The following is a 16,522-nucleotide window of genomic DNA, read 5'->3' on the forward strand; positions in this document are numbered from 1 at the left end:
ATTTATTATACAATATTTCAGGCAAAACTGTTCATAGACGATATAAATCCACCTTTTTTGAAGGGTATTTCCAACAGTAGAATTGATTAATGGTACTTCAAGTGCGAAATAGATCAAACAATTTGTCAGGGAAAGAATTCGTTTTAGAAACCACTTCTGATTTAAGCTCTCAGAAATATATAAACTGATACGTTACTCTTTATTTTATTTATTTGGCGGATATAATATTTATTAATTTTAAAGAATTGACTTGAAATATTTTGGAATAATAATTAATTTGGCTAACTTTATCGTTTAGACTTTTGTTATCTCTAGATAAAACGGGGTAACTCAAACATCAAAAACACATTTGGGATTTGAGAAAAAATTTCTGAAATAGTAAATGTTTAAGATATATAGTTATTTATACTGTAATAATTAAAATGATTTATATTTACACAGATTAATGCTGCATTTTTAATACTGCATGCTTATTCACATTTTTTTATTAATCAAATGATTTAGTTATTTATGCTTAAAGATATCTTGATAAAAATTTGTTTCTGACTTTCTTTCAAAATAAATTATGACAGTAAAGTATGAGAAAAGTATAGAAATATTTGAAATTCTACTTAATAGAACAATAAAAGACGTATTTTTGATAAATGTGTTGCAATTTTTAATTTTCGGCTTAGTTTACAAGAAAATATATTACTTTTACAAAAATTCGCCACAATTTTAAAACACTATTCATTTAATTCTCTTACTTTACATTATTCACTAAATTATATTAATCATTTGAGTATAAAACGAATGAAGTTTCCATTAAAAATGTCAAAAGTTTTAACATAGGTCTTACTAAAATAATATTATAAAGTCATATTTCCTAAAAGTATTAATCTAAAAATAGAATTAAAAATTTGGAAATTCATTAAAAAAGATATGCTTAAAATAAGTAATTTTTGATAAAATTATATGCGTTTATTTCATTATGTGTTTAGGGACACACTGTCTTTTAAATTGATTAAAATTAAACAATGACAATGTCTTTCTTTTGTACTAAATTTAAAACTGATCGAATGAATTAAAATGTATTAAATATCACGTTTAAAGCAATTATATTTGATAAAAATGCTTGCTTTATACATTTCTGACAAGAGATTAGGGCAAAACTTTCTCTTGTGACTAGGAAAAGAGCCGCCAAAATTTCAATCATTCACCTAGCTTTCAGAAGCCAAGCATGCAAGTCCACACTTTCTTCTAATGTCGTGCCAAGCTTCATATTTACAGACAAAATTTCATCAGAGCAGAAGAGAATGAAAGCAGTGGGTTCCCAAAGGTCTCGCATAATGGCCTTTATGTGACAGAAAGGCAGCAAAATGTATGACCCTCAGAGTTTCCCTTCCGAGCATGATAGGGTAGCTCCGACCATTACGTGTGAAGCGGGAATCAGAGGGAAGGTTAGGCAATATCCGAAATTAAGTATCTTATAATGACTTCTCGTAACTAAGTGTAATTTTGAAATTGCAACTACACCTAAAACTGACGAGAAAGGGTTTCTTTACACAAAGAATGTCACAGCTTGGATTTCAAAAGTAGCGTGATTAGTTTTCATTTTTCCTTCTTTCTTTTGTTTGGACGTGTGTGAATTATAACTGATTTTATTTCTTTAAAATTTCCATATTGTATTAGAAACAAAGCACGAATCATTATTCTCTTATAAACGATTAACCCTATACTGCAGGATTCTTTTGTTTTTCCTCTAATTTTGTGTAATTCTATGCATGCAAAAATATATTTGTGTACTAATAAGAGAAACATAATTAAAAATTCTACTTTCGAGTTTAATTTTTTTACTATAAATAATTAATTAAATCATTAATTTTAATGAATCGTTTTTGATAAGATTTTTATTTATTCATTTAAAAAATGCTGGAGGCATATAATTTTATTTATCAGTAAATAAATCAGTCAAAACAAATTAAAAGAAAGCAAAATGGTTGTGATGCATATATCAACCATTGTGTGCACAATGTAGATTTAAATTTTTTTAACTTGGTTAGTTTTATTTTTAATAAATTCAGTAGAAACGTTGAAATTATGTATTAATGGCTCTAGTTCTGTTAAATAATAGTTTTTAATAAAATCTAACTTCTTGTGTTTGTAAAAATGAGATTCTGTAATCGACTTTTCATTCCTTTCCTAATATGCTAGAATTTTGATATTTTGTAGGCTACATTATGTTATAATTTTCAGACTATAATTATGGCTTGATCAATTAATTTCAATAATTATCAAATAATAAATTATAATTAAGTTCTCAATTATAATTAATTTTCAATCCCTTTCGAGTGGTACCACCTGGTAAATCTGAGGGGAAAAAATGGATTATAAGATTTCATAATAATAAAAAAAAAATTAAAAACTATAGGGCAGAAAATAATAAAAAATAAAAAAATTCTATTTTTCATAACACTGACAAAAATGTTTTTAAAGTTATTTTTAATATGTTTGCTTCTTTTTAAATCCCTGTTAATTGTCTATTTGAGAAAAGGAACATATTTATTTGATACTGAATTATTTCTTTAAAAAATTTCCTGGAAAGTTAAAATTTCATGAATCACGAAATAAAAATTTTCATACTTTTTATTTTAGTTTTATGTAATTGAATTTCAAACACAACGCATGATTTAGTCTAAAAATAGCACGGTAATAAAAAAAAATGAAACAAAGCTCAGATTCAATGAATCTCTTTATACTTTAAAAATAAGTAATTGTAACGATATAAAATATGCAATACGCCTATGTCTACATATCTACTTTATATCTAAATATATGAATTTGGCATATGTGAAAGGCTATCTTTAAATCAATGATAGATTATACTATAAATTTTTTTCCTGCCTTCTTGAAACTTTTTCTGTTTCCTTATTACTGGAATGAACTTTAAAATCGAAAAAAAAATCAGGAGAATTTGATGCAATTTTTGCTTGTTTATGGTAACTTGAAAATAAAATCAGAAAGTATTAACAGTTAGATTAATTCACAATCTTGAAGGGTAAAATAGCACCAAAATATGTAACTAATATGAAAATTACTAAAATTCATTTATTACATGTAAATGAGAATTTTTTAATGGAATGTTTTGGTTACCTTTCTGCGATAAATTTTTTAAATATTTATATAAAAATATATTTTAGCAATAAAAATTGTATGATTTTATATCCTTGATTAACTCTCCATTTAAATGTTCATAAACTGCTTATCTCCTGCGTAGAAATCACTTTCGCACTGTGACATATCGCATAGAAAGGAATCTTCATTGGATGGATTTTCATTAACCCGTTTCAGTCTCGTAACAATGCCCACGTCTTTTTTATTCGCTAAGAGAAATTAGTAATATTACGCAAGGCGCACAGAGATGATGTTAGTACCAGAACGTAGTAGAGACAACGCAGAGCAGAGCAGGCAATGTTAGTTTAATTTTCTTCCTTTTATTATAGCAATGCACTCTAATTTTATATGCCCTTTTCTAGTCAACAATCAGTATTATGCTCCTAAAGTGAATACAAGCAAATAATTTTTTGTTCTGAACCCCCCCCCCAACCCGAAAAATAAACACCTGTCAAAGTAATCAAGTGATTCTTGATTTAAGTTGGTATAATTAATTCTTATGTATAAATGAACAAAAACTTTTCATTCTGAACAATTCTTATGCCACTTTCATCAAAGAATTTCTAAGGTTTAATGAAGAAATTTTGTTGATGCGATTTATTTTATTCTTTTTGATAGTTATTCTTGCACATTCCCATTCAAATGGGAAAAAATTATGTTTAAGATCAGGAGAATTGCTAAATAGTATGATGAAGGTTATTAAGAATAGTTACTCAGTTCAGTAAAAGCTACAAACTATATTAAATATCTGGATAGAAGTAAGAAAGAGAGAATCACTATTAATGTTCCGCTAATGATTAGTTATTATTTAATTTCTAAATTTTCTGTTTATTTTTTCATCAATTAATTTCTTAAAAATAAAAAAATCCACTTAGCTTGAATTCTTAAAAACTACTTTTGTTCAAATCTCTATTAGAATTCTAAAGGAAGAATTTTTATGCTTCGGCCAATTAATATTTACGCAGTAAAAGATTTTACACATTTAAAATTCTTAGGAGAAGCAAATTCACATCTGCGATCGGTAATCTTCAGAATAGTGTAAAGATTGACTATCACACATTTCTTCAATGAGCTCCTATAATTGCACACCGTGCTTTTGTTTTCATCCCAAGAGATACATTAATGCATACCATATAGACCAGATTTCTCCAACTAAAAATAATCTTTGTGTTTTAAGCTGCAGTTTTAATGAAATGATCATTGGCTGCAAAAGAACAATAAAATATCTTCGTTAGTCGACGATCGGACAAGTATGACAGAATTTGAGGCGAAAGTATGAGCAACGACTTGTCACAATGACTTTTTTTATTCTTGATATAAGATTGTCAAATAATGGCAAGAACTTTGCTATTTTTGTTGCAAATATTGTTTGTCTTACTGTAAGCACGATATTTTAAGTTCAGATCTGATCTATTATAACTTCACTGCAAGTTAGACTCCGACCATCTGAGACTTATTGTTATGTAAAAACAATCAAAGTGTTTGAAAAGATTAACATTCCTCCTCATCATAATTGTCCTGTTCGTACTTATATCGTTTGTTACACCTTCGAAACAAAAGTGTCAGCATAACAAAAGCACGCTTTTTAAACTTATAAATGCTCAGTAACTCTTTCCGTTAACAGATATTTTCACAAGAATGAAATAATGTATTAGAAGAACAATTAAATAATGGATATGTAACTAAAATCTAATATTGGCCAAATAAGTCTAGAATTTTGAGATGCAAAAATAATAGTGTTCTTTGATAGATTTCAGCCAGGAGGAACTATATTTAGTTAATATTTAGTCTATTGAGTATTTTGGAATATATACTATAACCTTAAAAAATACTTGCAAAATTTAAGGTAAATAAAATCAGAAATTTGTTTGCCCGATATGGTTAGAAAATATTTTGTATTGTTTATCTGTTTATTTTTTGTTTGTTTTTTGTATTATATTGTATTCAAAATGTTTTGTATTGTTTTGTAATGTTTATCTGCTTTCCGAATCACTATTCGCTAACGTGATAATTGAAACTTAAAACATGATGCATTTTGAAGTTTTGTGGATTTACGTACTTAACCATTGTCAAATATTATAATTAAACATTTTGGTGGGGGGGAAAGGGGAAGTCTTATAAAACGGATTAAACTAATAGTGAATTAATAACAAATTTTCTAAAATGTATTAAGATGCAGATTTTTAATACCGTTACCACACATTCGTTATTTGGCACAGAATTTTATAAAAAAGGAAAATTTACATTTTTCTTACATTTGAATCACATTCTCTTCATAAGGATGGAATATAATTGCTTATCATTATTTATATACAATTTCCCTAATTATATTTAAACTTTTGGTCTACAACGCTTCTGAGGTTAAAAGAACTTCCATGTCCCACACGAGTCGGCAATGGGCATGAATTTTACAGTTGTTGATTCACTGACTGATATATAAAAGGAATGTGTGTGTGTGTGTGTGTGTGTGTGTGTGTGTGTGTGTGTGTTTTGTATATTACAAACAAACTGACAAATTTTCTCTATTCAGTATTAAAGATCTATAACCATAATCATGAAAATAAGCGACAAAAATAATTTCTGAACTTACTTTATAGCAGAAGCTATAAAACAAAAATAAGCACAATCTCTACTAAATTTCATATTAATTTCCATTAAAATTCAAATGAATGAAAATACTGAATGGGCAATTCTAATGTCATCATAATCATATATCTATCAATTTATTTTGTACTTCTGAAATTATCTCAAAAATTTTATGCAGGCAATATGTTCTGAATGGTGCCCTAGAATTGCTTTTTCCAAAAAAGATATTTGTTCAGTAAGTGTAAAATTTCTCGATCTTACTATAAAGTATATGGGGAATGTTTGATGCTAGGACATCTGATAAATTGGGGAAATAAGTTCAAACATTTTCATTAGAATCAAGTAGTTTTTATGCAGAATGTCAAAATATTGTACTTTGTAAAAACGTAAATACCACTGAAACAAGCGAAAACTGATTTGAGCTATTAAAGATTTACTTTTCGTCAGTATTTTATATATGGCATTTTCTTCAGTAGATACGTGATTCGATCTCCTTAAATTCTGGTACCTTAATAAATTCTGTCATTATCTATATTTATTAATGAAAGAAATTAACTTTTCAAGTTAGTAAATGAAATTCTCCTAGATCATTGGAGCATCTTGACATCCTTAATAAATTCTTCTAAAAGTATGTTAGCTGCATAAGAGATCGTTATTATACATGTAAATGAATTTATCTAAACATTTCATACTCCAGCTCTTTCCTTTTGGATCCACATAGAAAGCTTTGCATCTAGAATGAAAGTAGTCTTTCATTCTAGATTAATTTTACGTATTTTATATTAGGACCTTCGAATGAACTCTATCTTTGAACATCATTTAAGGAAGACCAATATCTTTGCTCTTAGGAAGTCCATAGCTTTCGAAAATCACCTTATATGAGACTGGAAGAAAAACTACCCTGCACACAAGTAATACTAAGACTTTAACACCCTTAAAAATAAGTCGCAGTAGAACAACAACAGAGGCAACGTCGACTAAAAAGTGTTCTCATTTTAGGGAAGATAGCAGTTTAATACTACTCAATAAAGACCTCAGCCTAAGATAGGCAATCGGTCTTCCTTCAGATTATTTTCCGTTTATAATGTCCCCGTAAAGCCCTTCTTTAAACACATTAATCTGCCCATTTATCAAGATGTCGAGGACGTTGATTTTTAAGGCGGCCGGAACCCTACTTAGCGATAAAAACCTTAAGTCCTCGGGTGAAGAATTTCGACTCATTCCTTCCTTTTTTCCTTCTTTCTTTCGAAAAACAGTATTTTTTTTTAGTTAAGGAAGGGAATGATATTGTCGCAGTGAAATTTCGCAGAGAATGTGTTTCAGAATGTAAAAGCGTTAAGCTTTGTGAAGTATTCATCCACTCTTGAATAGACTTAGAGACTGAAAGTAGACTTGATTATATCAGTAATGGGAAAAGGTGAAGATCAGATTTAAACTTAAGGTGTTCCTTTAGAAAGCTATAAATAGTTTGATAAAAAAAATCGGTGGTGAATTGAAGGTTTAAAGCATTGTTTAAAATTCATTGTAGCGATCTACTTTCGCAAGACAATCCGATTTAACTTTGTATGATAAAAATATAATCCGCTTTCGATAAAGGATAAGCAAATATCTTCTATATCACAAATTTAAAAAAAAAAACATAATTTTCATGCTTTACTGTGTTCAGATTTAAACTGTTTCTTTCCTTGTTTTCTTTTCCGCACAAAACTTGTTTTCTTGTAATTTTTTTAAAAAATTAAACTTAAAAATGGAATAAAGCCACGTCTAAGTGAAAATTTATAAAATATTTATTGTTCCCAAAGCTCTCCAAAAAATTTTGCAAAGTGCTTTTAAAAAACAAATCAGGGATACTTAAACTGTGGATCTATACCCCTCACAGAATACATATTGCGATCCTGAATATTATGCAGAACTTCGTGCATTCAGAATTTCAAACAATTGAAAGTAGAAACAGCAACGAAAAGGAATTTTTAACTTAAAAGTTCATTGAACTTTTTAAAAAATATTATCTGCAGCTTTAATTATCATCAATTTAACATTTCATTTATTTCCATAATTTAGCGTTAAGGCAATTTTTCAGTAAGAAATAGAATAGCGATAGAATAAAATGTCCTTCAACAAACAAGTATTCTATCAAAAAATTAGTTGTCCATATATATATAATGGAATAAATTTTATGAACTTCAATTCATAACGAACACTAACTTATATAATTATGCCTCAAACTGTCTGAAGATTTTTTAGTTCTAATACTTTATTAGTTTATAATGTAAAAAGTTGTTTATCTTTCATTATAAATAATGTTACAAATTATCAAAATTCGAGTAGGTTTATTGCAACTTCCGACTCGTATATTATTTTAAATAATATTCTATATATAAAAAAATTATAAAAAGATGTTCCATCTAAATATTATTCCATTCGTACCGATTGTTACTTTGAAATTTAAGCTATCATGACAATATGTTTAATCATTCCATTCTAATTCTATACTGTTTTCAAGTATTGCATGTAATTCTTTTTAGTATCACTAATATTAAAATCTAAATATGAATAATGAAATTAATATTACATATTTGATCTATAAATTAAATCACTTAACTTACGAGTTTTTTTTTATCAAAAGTATTTGTTATTCCATAAAATTTTATGGGCCAAGCCATTTTAGTTTTTTGTATACGATAGAAACTTCGTTGTAAATTATTTGGAATCATTATTAATCGTGTATAAATAATGAATGAAATTTTTTACAAAGAAATTAAAATTGCTTGAAAGATTAAAATTCATTTTTAATATTATCACAATAATCTTCCTAATATATTATAATCGGATAAAGAAAGGTCCTCGAAATTTGCAATTAAAAGTTGTTCAAAATTTAATCAAGAAAACTTCGTTGTCTTTCCTCCAAAACGAGATTTCCACCATCAGCACAAAATGATCATTATAATTTCATTAACTTCAGAGGGGAAGTTTCTAGATCCCAAGATTTCATATCTGCGTAATTTGTCGCTAGTCCCTCGTCAAAATCAATTGTCGTCACATAACTCTTAAGTGCTGTGTCATACGATGTGTTCAGCAACGTTCCGAATAATTAAGAAAGTAATTAGACTTTCAACGTGGTGTAAATTGGAACAGCAGACACTGACTCGGTACAAAATCCTCTGTTTAATAACCGCGAACGAAGCAATAAAACCCTCGACTCTCAAAATTTCTGAGTTCGAGGCTATGAATGATATCACCAGGGTGTCGGGGGATGATGGGACAACTTCTGGAAGCCCGGATCTAGGTTCCCCAAGGTTGAAGTAAAATGTAAAAAATGAGCCGTTTAATCATGTGAGTTTGTTTTCAAATGATTTGAGGGAAAAATACACTCGATTAACTTGGGAATTTCAACTTGAATGGGCTTTCTATCATTCATTTTCTTTCTTTTAACAACAGCCTATTGAAAGCCAATGTGCTGAATAAGAACCTGGAAGGAATTCTCGGCTATTGTCATTCTCCGGGAGAAACTTCATGATTGCTTTAGAAGAAATTGTAAAATACTGGATCGAAATGTTAAATTGGGATGAGTTGAAAGGGTCGTGACCTATAACAAGTGTTTCTTGAACCATTATGAAGAAAGAAGGATTTACGCAAAACGGCATTTTGCTGCAGAATGATATTTAAATAGAATAAAACTATAAATGCCCAATGTCGTAAAAAAATTTCGAACAATTTAATTTGAGGCTGCGATATAACAAAGATCAGTCTGAAAGATGTAAGAAAACTATTTTCTAAAATAATAATTAAAAAGTAATTTTAATGAATAAAAAACTTCATCCATAAAAATAGGTGAAAATGCGTGAATATCGCATAGACTGTTTTGATATTATTCGACATTAATTCAGATATATTTGAATACACCAAATTTCAGAATTATTATAAATTTTTCCAAAGAAGAAATTAACAAAGGGTATTGAAATTGAGTGCTAATCAAAGTGATTTTCTATATATTCTTTGCGAAATTAAAACAATTTGATGGTTTGTCTTAAATTATCCTCTGAATAGATCACTAAATATCCAAACCAGTCGGTTTAAGAAAATACAGCACATATTTTTGTTTATATTGACTAAGTAAAAAATACATATTGGATAAGGTTATAAGTGAAAACGCTTATTGGTGATGCATTTGTCACGGAAAGCTCTATTGAGCTTCAGCAATTTTTAACATCCTAATAATGATAGAAATTATTGCCGTCGTAAGAAGAAGAGTTTGATGCAAATGATCACATACCTAGAATCTTTACCGCAATTCAGTATATATATATATATATATATATATATATATATATATATATATATATATATATATATATATATATATATATATAATATGTGTGTATGTATGTATATGTAATGATATTTTAAAATTAAATTTAAATTTAATTAATTTCCTAATTTTTAGCTTAATTTAGCCCATATTAACTTTATTCTAAAATATTCTCATATTTCTTGATCCCATTCCACTTTTTCAATTTAATTAATTCAACATGAGTTCTAAAAGTGCTGAATCGGCTAAAAAACCGACACGTTCCCACACTCCGAGTGAAGGGATAAAATATTGCTGATATAAACAAATTCCACTAAAAGGCCCTTTGTTTCCCTTACTTGTGATTGACACGTGTTAGAAATCCCTATTAAAATCTCACAGTATATATTTACAGGGATAAAATTTTTATCAGCTTTTCCTCATTTCGTGTTGTTTCGTTCTGTATTGTGCTTGTCTCTTATGCGTGTGCAAAAAAAAAAAAAAAAAAAAAAAAATCATGGCTCCCAGGACGGAAATAAATCAAAGTAAAATAATCGGAAGTCTCTTCGCTGTCTTCGAAACTGCCTTCTGCTTCAAAAATTATGCTTACAATTCATATAATATATATATATATATATATATATATATATATATATATATATATATATATATATATATATATATTATATGAACTACCTTAAGCGCTACTTTGAACTACTTCGTATGGATGAAAATTAGTTCCCTTGTAATATTAAAAATTCGGGGGAAATAAAACATCTGGAATATTTGTTACAGTTCATAAAAGAAAAATTTTCGAGCATTATCCATTGAATAATAGGTAGACGAATACTTAAATGAAAGAATTTATGCATTTAAGAGTCAACTCGAAAATTAGTAATTGCATTATATAAGTACTCTGCTTGCGCATTACGCTTCAATTTTGTATGGATAATCCATGCATAGCTTCAGTTTTTAACTGCAGAAAGTAAATCCATAAAATGGTCAAATTGCATAATTATATCCAAATACCCTTTTAAGAAAATTCCTTAGCCGAACAAAAGGAAATCATTGACAGACGGGATTTTTATTACTCTGGGCCGCCCTAGGGTTATTTTTATTTTTCATCATTAATAAATTTATATGTCATGTACTTGAGGAATATAACAGACAGTCTCAACTGTTAACAATGATATTACAGATCATCCAGGTTAACCATATAACGAGGATGAGTTTATAGTAGGACTATGGTACTAGCTGTTATGTCGTGAAAAAAATTCTGCATGTACAGAATTAACTCTACTCGTCGGGAAAATGGCAATTTTTTATGCGATGGAAATATATGATGTATCGTGCAACGGATATGAAAATCGGTGTTTTTCTCTAACATAAAGTAAAATGTATTCTCCTAAAATTCATATATTCCAAGAAATCATAGTATATTATTACTTGTCTTTCTAAATATATTATTACTTGTCTTTAATATGAGTAGTAACATTTAAATGCCTTAATGTTAGAGACGATTTGAACTGATCCATCGTAATATTCTTGTGGTTGAATCAATTCACGAAGGATGAACGCAACCTTGATACGTTTATTATAAGTTGATAGGGAAATAAAATTTAAATTTGTTGATTTAATTTCACAATTTTAAGTTTATTTTAATTCTTCTACTTTGTTAGAATCATGATTAAAGAAAATTTAAATTCAAACACGAAGAAAATCCTATATCTTATAAGAAAAGATTGCTTAGATTATTATTTATTTACCTCTCAAGTGTTTTTGTCAAACAGTATAATTTTTGGTATCCTTTTAATTTAGCATAACTTTTTTTTCGAAATCAGGTTTCGTATAATGTTAATAAGCTTATATCAAATTAAGAAAATTACATTTCTTTTAACTAGTTCCATCTCTTTTTGTTCCGTGACGTTAAAAAGTAAATTTGAACTTTTTAGTATTTTAATTAATTAGCGACATATGGCATTTTTTAGCTGAAGTTGATCAAATATATTTTGACCAAATATATTTAATCAGAATTGATTAAATTTGTATCAAACTGTATATTTGCGTTTCGGAATGCCTGCTTATTCTATTATTAATAATGGTCAATATGTTAAAGTATTAAATATTCGTCAATATTTGTCATAGAAATCAGAACAACCATACTTCTAATTAATTTAATAGACTTTTAGTTAATTAAATATCTCAGTCTGAAATGTTTATATTGTCTTGCTATTCCCATTCCAAAGTTTTCAGACTAAAATAAAATAAATAAATTCTAAGAACTTCAACTACTTCAGATGAAATTTCTGAAAACTATTGTGCAAATTTGTCTCAAAAGCTAATTTTTACAATCCATCTGAAAAGTATGTTTTCACAATTAATTTAAAAGTTAATTTATTGTAGAAAGTTTAGACTAACACTCAATTTTAATATTGTTCGAGCGTTACTGGGAACTTGCCACATAACTTTAACATCACTGGACTTTTCCCAATCAGTGAGGATGGACAAACATAAGAGGAAAAAGTAAATAGCCCATTTAAAAAAAATATTCGCGAAAAAAAACACATCTGAGACAGAAACATGAAACATTACTTGACTGCACTGCGGCTTCGTACAATAGGGGCAATTCATAAGGACATACATTTTGGTTGTAGAACGAACTGAAATATGTGTAAAAGATCCCAAAATAAAACTAAAGAGAGGAAAGAAGAAAGTGAAACAAATTAAAAACAATATGCTGGCTTAATAAGGTGATAAACAGAAACATCTTGCAAAATTGGATTTTGAAAATTCAAGGAAAAGTCTAACGCCTAAGAAATGCGAGAAGAAAAGGCTAAAAATTAAACCTAATTATCATAATAAAAGTCCTTCTTAAAAGATACAATCCTTAGTGAAATTTAGTGAGATAACCAAACGGCCTTTTTAATATTCACTTTTAGAGAAGGTAAAATCATTAGTTTGGAGAAATTGGCATTGGATGTTAAGGTCACTGTGGAGGACCTGAAAAGTATGTTCATATTTACAAATAAATCTCAAAGTTAAACTGAATCGAGACGATCATGATCTCATCGTTCTGTTATTGGGTTGATGTCAGGCAAAATTTTAGCAAGAGCAATGGAATTTCCATGTCGTTGCATCTGCATCTTTTTGCGATTCGTCGATGGAAAGTTACATTAGGTCATTAAAATAACTGTGTAATTCAGGGTGGTGTTATCGGGTACTTTCCTGGAAGCATGTTTAATTAAAGTGTTAATAGTTTCTGAAGATGGCTGATTCGTGCCTTTAATGCCGGGGTAAATTCATGTGTATCGTAAAGATATAGGCAAATACACCTCGCTTCACAAATTTCTATACCAACGAAAAAACGACTGATCTCCGATGGTTTATTCACATACAAATCTGATATTAAATGAAATCTGGTCTTGAACCCATTGTCTTCCAATTCCGAAAACCGCCTCTGTTTGCACTCCCCTGATTTTCCTTCATAATGTGAAGGCGAAACCCGGACAAATAACTTTGTAACAATCAGAACGAGATTGAAACTAATTTTTGTAGGTTTTTATCAAAATAGGAAATTATATTTATTAAACCAGGTGTAGTGGTCTCTCCGAAATTTTCTCGCATGTTCTCAAATAAAGGTGTTATCTTCCACGCCATTATAAAATTGTGGGCAAAGGCACGAAAGCCGTGAATGCTCAGAATTTTATTTTTTATTTGTGTACACGAGTTTTTTTGCTTCTTAGTAAAGTAAAGAAAACCGTTTGGTACTTGTGTATTATTAACCGTATGCCAATGATGAACAAATCACGTTTACATGCATTCAAACCGACAGACAGTCAACTACTTGATAGATTTGAGACAGATCTACATTTTAGATGTTACACCTGTGTAACAAACTTTATTTATCTCTTTTTGTTTGGCAGATTATTTCTTCTGAATGAATTTCGTTCAAAATTTGTTTTGTTGATAGAAATCTTCACATTTGTGGTAAGACAATATATTAAATTTCATTCCTCGAGATCAAAGAGGTTTTGAATTTTCGTATTTACAAATAGACATAATTCGAAACAAAATGTTTTTCGTAGTCGGAGATTCGTCAAAATATCAAATTCAGAACTTTTGAATGATCATAACGCTTTGTATATTCAATATACGAGAAAGTAAAAACTGGTTCAATATTTCAGAAATTCCTTTTTCTCTAGATGTCTTATCTCCAAAAGAAATCATAATAAAAATTTCTAACTTATAAATATTTCCATCTCTAAGCTGAACATTAAAAGACCGTAAATTTCTAATATATGGCTATAATATATAAAATATTTCAATTGCTTTTTCTGCAATTTAGACAAATTATGACAATCTTTTAAATTTATACCATAGTTATGGTTTCTTTTTTACTTCATTTTTAATTATAAAAGAAACTTTAACATTAATGCAAAAAATTTTAAGATTTTGAAATAATATTTTCATTAGTCTCTAACATTATTGAGAATATGTAACATAATTTAGTTTTAGTAATATTTAGTAAAATGAAATCTTTCATATTGTATTTATAATATTTAAAGTTTGTAAAACAGTATATTAATTTCTAATTTTTTATAAAGATTATATTATGATTAATTTTCACACACACACACACACACATATATATATATATATATATATATATATATATATATATATATATATATATATATATAATAAAACGCTATCATACGTTGCGACAGAAATCACTCTTATTACTTACTAGCCGCCTTTGGCGACCAGCCGGTTCGCCAATCTTAATGTTCGTTTAAATTTTAATAATTAAATAGGTAGAACCGGAGTTTAAACCCCTTCTTCGCCAAGTTGCGATAACGCGCCAAAGCTGACAATCTTTATTATGCACTATTATTCAACATCTGCTCCTTTGCTTTTGAACATATGGCAAGGCCGTTGTTGGTGATTTTTAAAAATTTCGCCAAGCAGGGGGTTAAACTCCGGTCGTACCATTAAATATTTTACGCAATTCCAACCTTAATAGATTCTTCAGCAAAATATTTTAAAACTTCAAATTTTGATTGTCATATAGTTCACTCATAATATTATAAAGGCCTTCAGTCGTAACGTGATATGTATCTCTCTAATTTTCTGTAACCCTTCGTAGAATTTATGCTTTAAATTAAAGTGTAAATGATTAATCTACAATTAATATAATAATATTTTTTACTGAAACAAAGCATTTTTTTTATTATATGATTACTGATAATAGTCACTGAGCGTTTAAACTTTATGAGCACTAAAGAATATCTTTCTTAATTTATGTAATATCTCAAGAATTTGTCAACAAAATTTTCTCAGATATATCACGAACAGATGGATTCATTAACAATGTTTAATTTTAAATGCATCAAACACTAAGAAAATAAAATGAATCGTTTAAAATAATCGGTCGAAAACAGGTTTAAAAAAACTACCTAAAAAACGATGTACTTAAAACTATAAGCATATACAAAAAATATATAACTAACATAAATACAATTTACTTACAAACGCATGCAACTAACCTAAAAATAATTTAAATCATCCGTTGATAATGGTTGTCATGGCAACAATCAGAACACAATGCGCATGCGTGAATTTTCTTCGCCAGTTACGGTCACGCAAATGCGTGAATTTTTCTACGCCAGTTGGGGTAACGCTATGCAGATTATACATTTTTAATTTCCTTTATTCTGTCTTATTTTAATTCAAAAGTACTTCAGAATGAATCTGAAAGATCGATTAATTAACAATGTTTAATTTTAAATGCATAAAACATTAAGAAAAAAAACAGAATTGTTTGAAATAATCGGCCGAAAAATGTTAACCCTGGCCTCATTACTGTTGGGAGAAAAAAAAACCTTACTCATTTGGCGGTGGGGAAAATGGAAGATTTTTTTGGCGGGAAAATTAGTTTTTAATTAATAATTAAAATTTCAAAAAAAGGGACCCCAGGTGCACATTCCCGACCTCTAAGGTATACATGTACCAAATTTGGTAGCTGTATGTCAAATGACCTGGCCTGTAGAGCGTCAACACACACACACACATTGAGCTTTATTATAAGTATATAGATTGTCAACAGTCAAATGTTAAGAAACCATCCTACGAAATTCAGTCAGCTTTATTGAACGCTTTTATAGTTGCAATTCTAGGCTTGGATTAGCTCATTAATGGAGCTGCAAAATATGATTCGAAATGTTCTGGAAATGTTTCGTAATGTCTCCATCAAGTCCATTCAGTCGAAGGAAAGAAGACATAAAAGAAATGAAGAAATAGGCCTAAAAACAGTTTCATCAAGCGCGGAAGCAGGCGGCTTAAACGTCGCCAGATAATAGTTATGACTTAATTATGGAAACTGATGGACGTATCTTCCAAAAGAATTATGTTCAAAATGAGTCTTTATATTATCTTAAGACTATAAAAATAACCTTTTGAACGATATCAATTTCATTTCCATACACCTCCCTCCTC

The 16,522-nt window shown here is 28.6% G+C and overlaps 1 protein-coding gene across 6 annotated transcripts in view; it reads left to right on the forward strand.

Annotated features, from left to right (window-relative positions):
* The window catches only part of LOC129958367 (uncharacterized), a 484,792-nt gene that overhangs the window by 374,619 nt on the left and 93,651 nt on the right, over window positions 1–16,522 (forward strand). The gene's annotated exons all lie outside the window — the stretch shown is intronic.

This window comes from Argiope bruennichi, chromosome X1 (genome assembly GCF_947563725.1).
Source record: "Argiope bruennichi chromosome X1, qqArgBrue1.1, whole genome shotgun sequence".
NCBI classification, from domain to species: domain Eukaryota; kingdom Metazoa; phylum Arthropoda; class Arachnida; order Araneae; family Araneidae; genus Argiope; species Argiope bruennichi.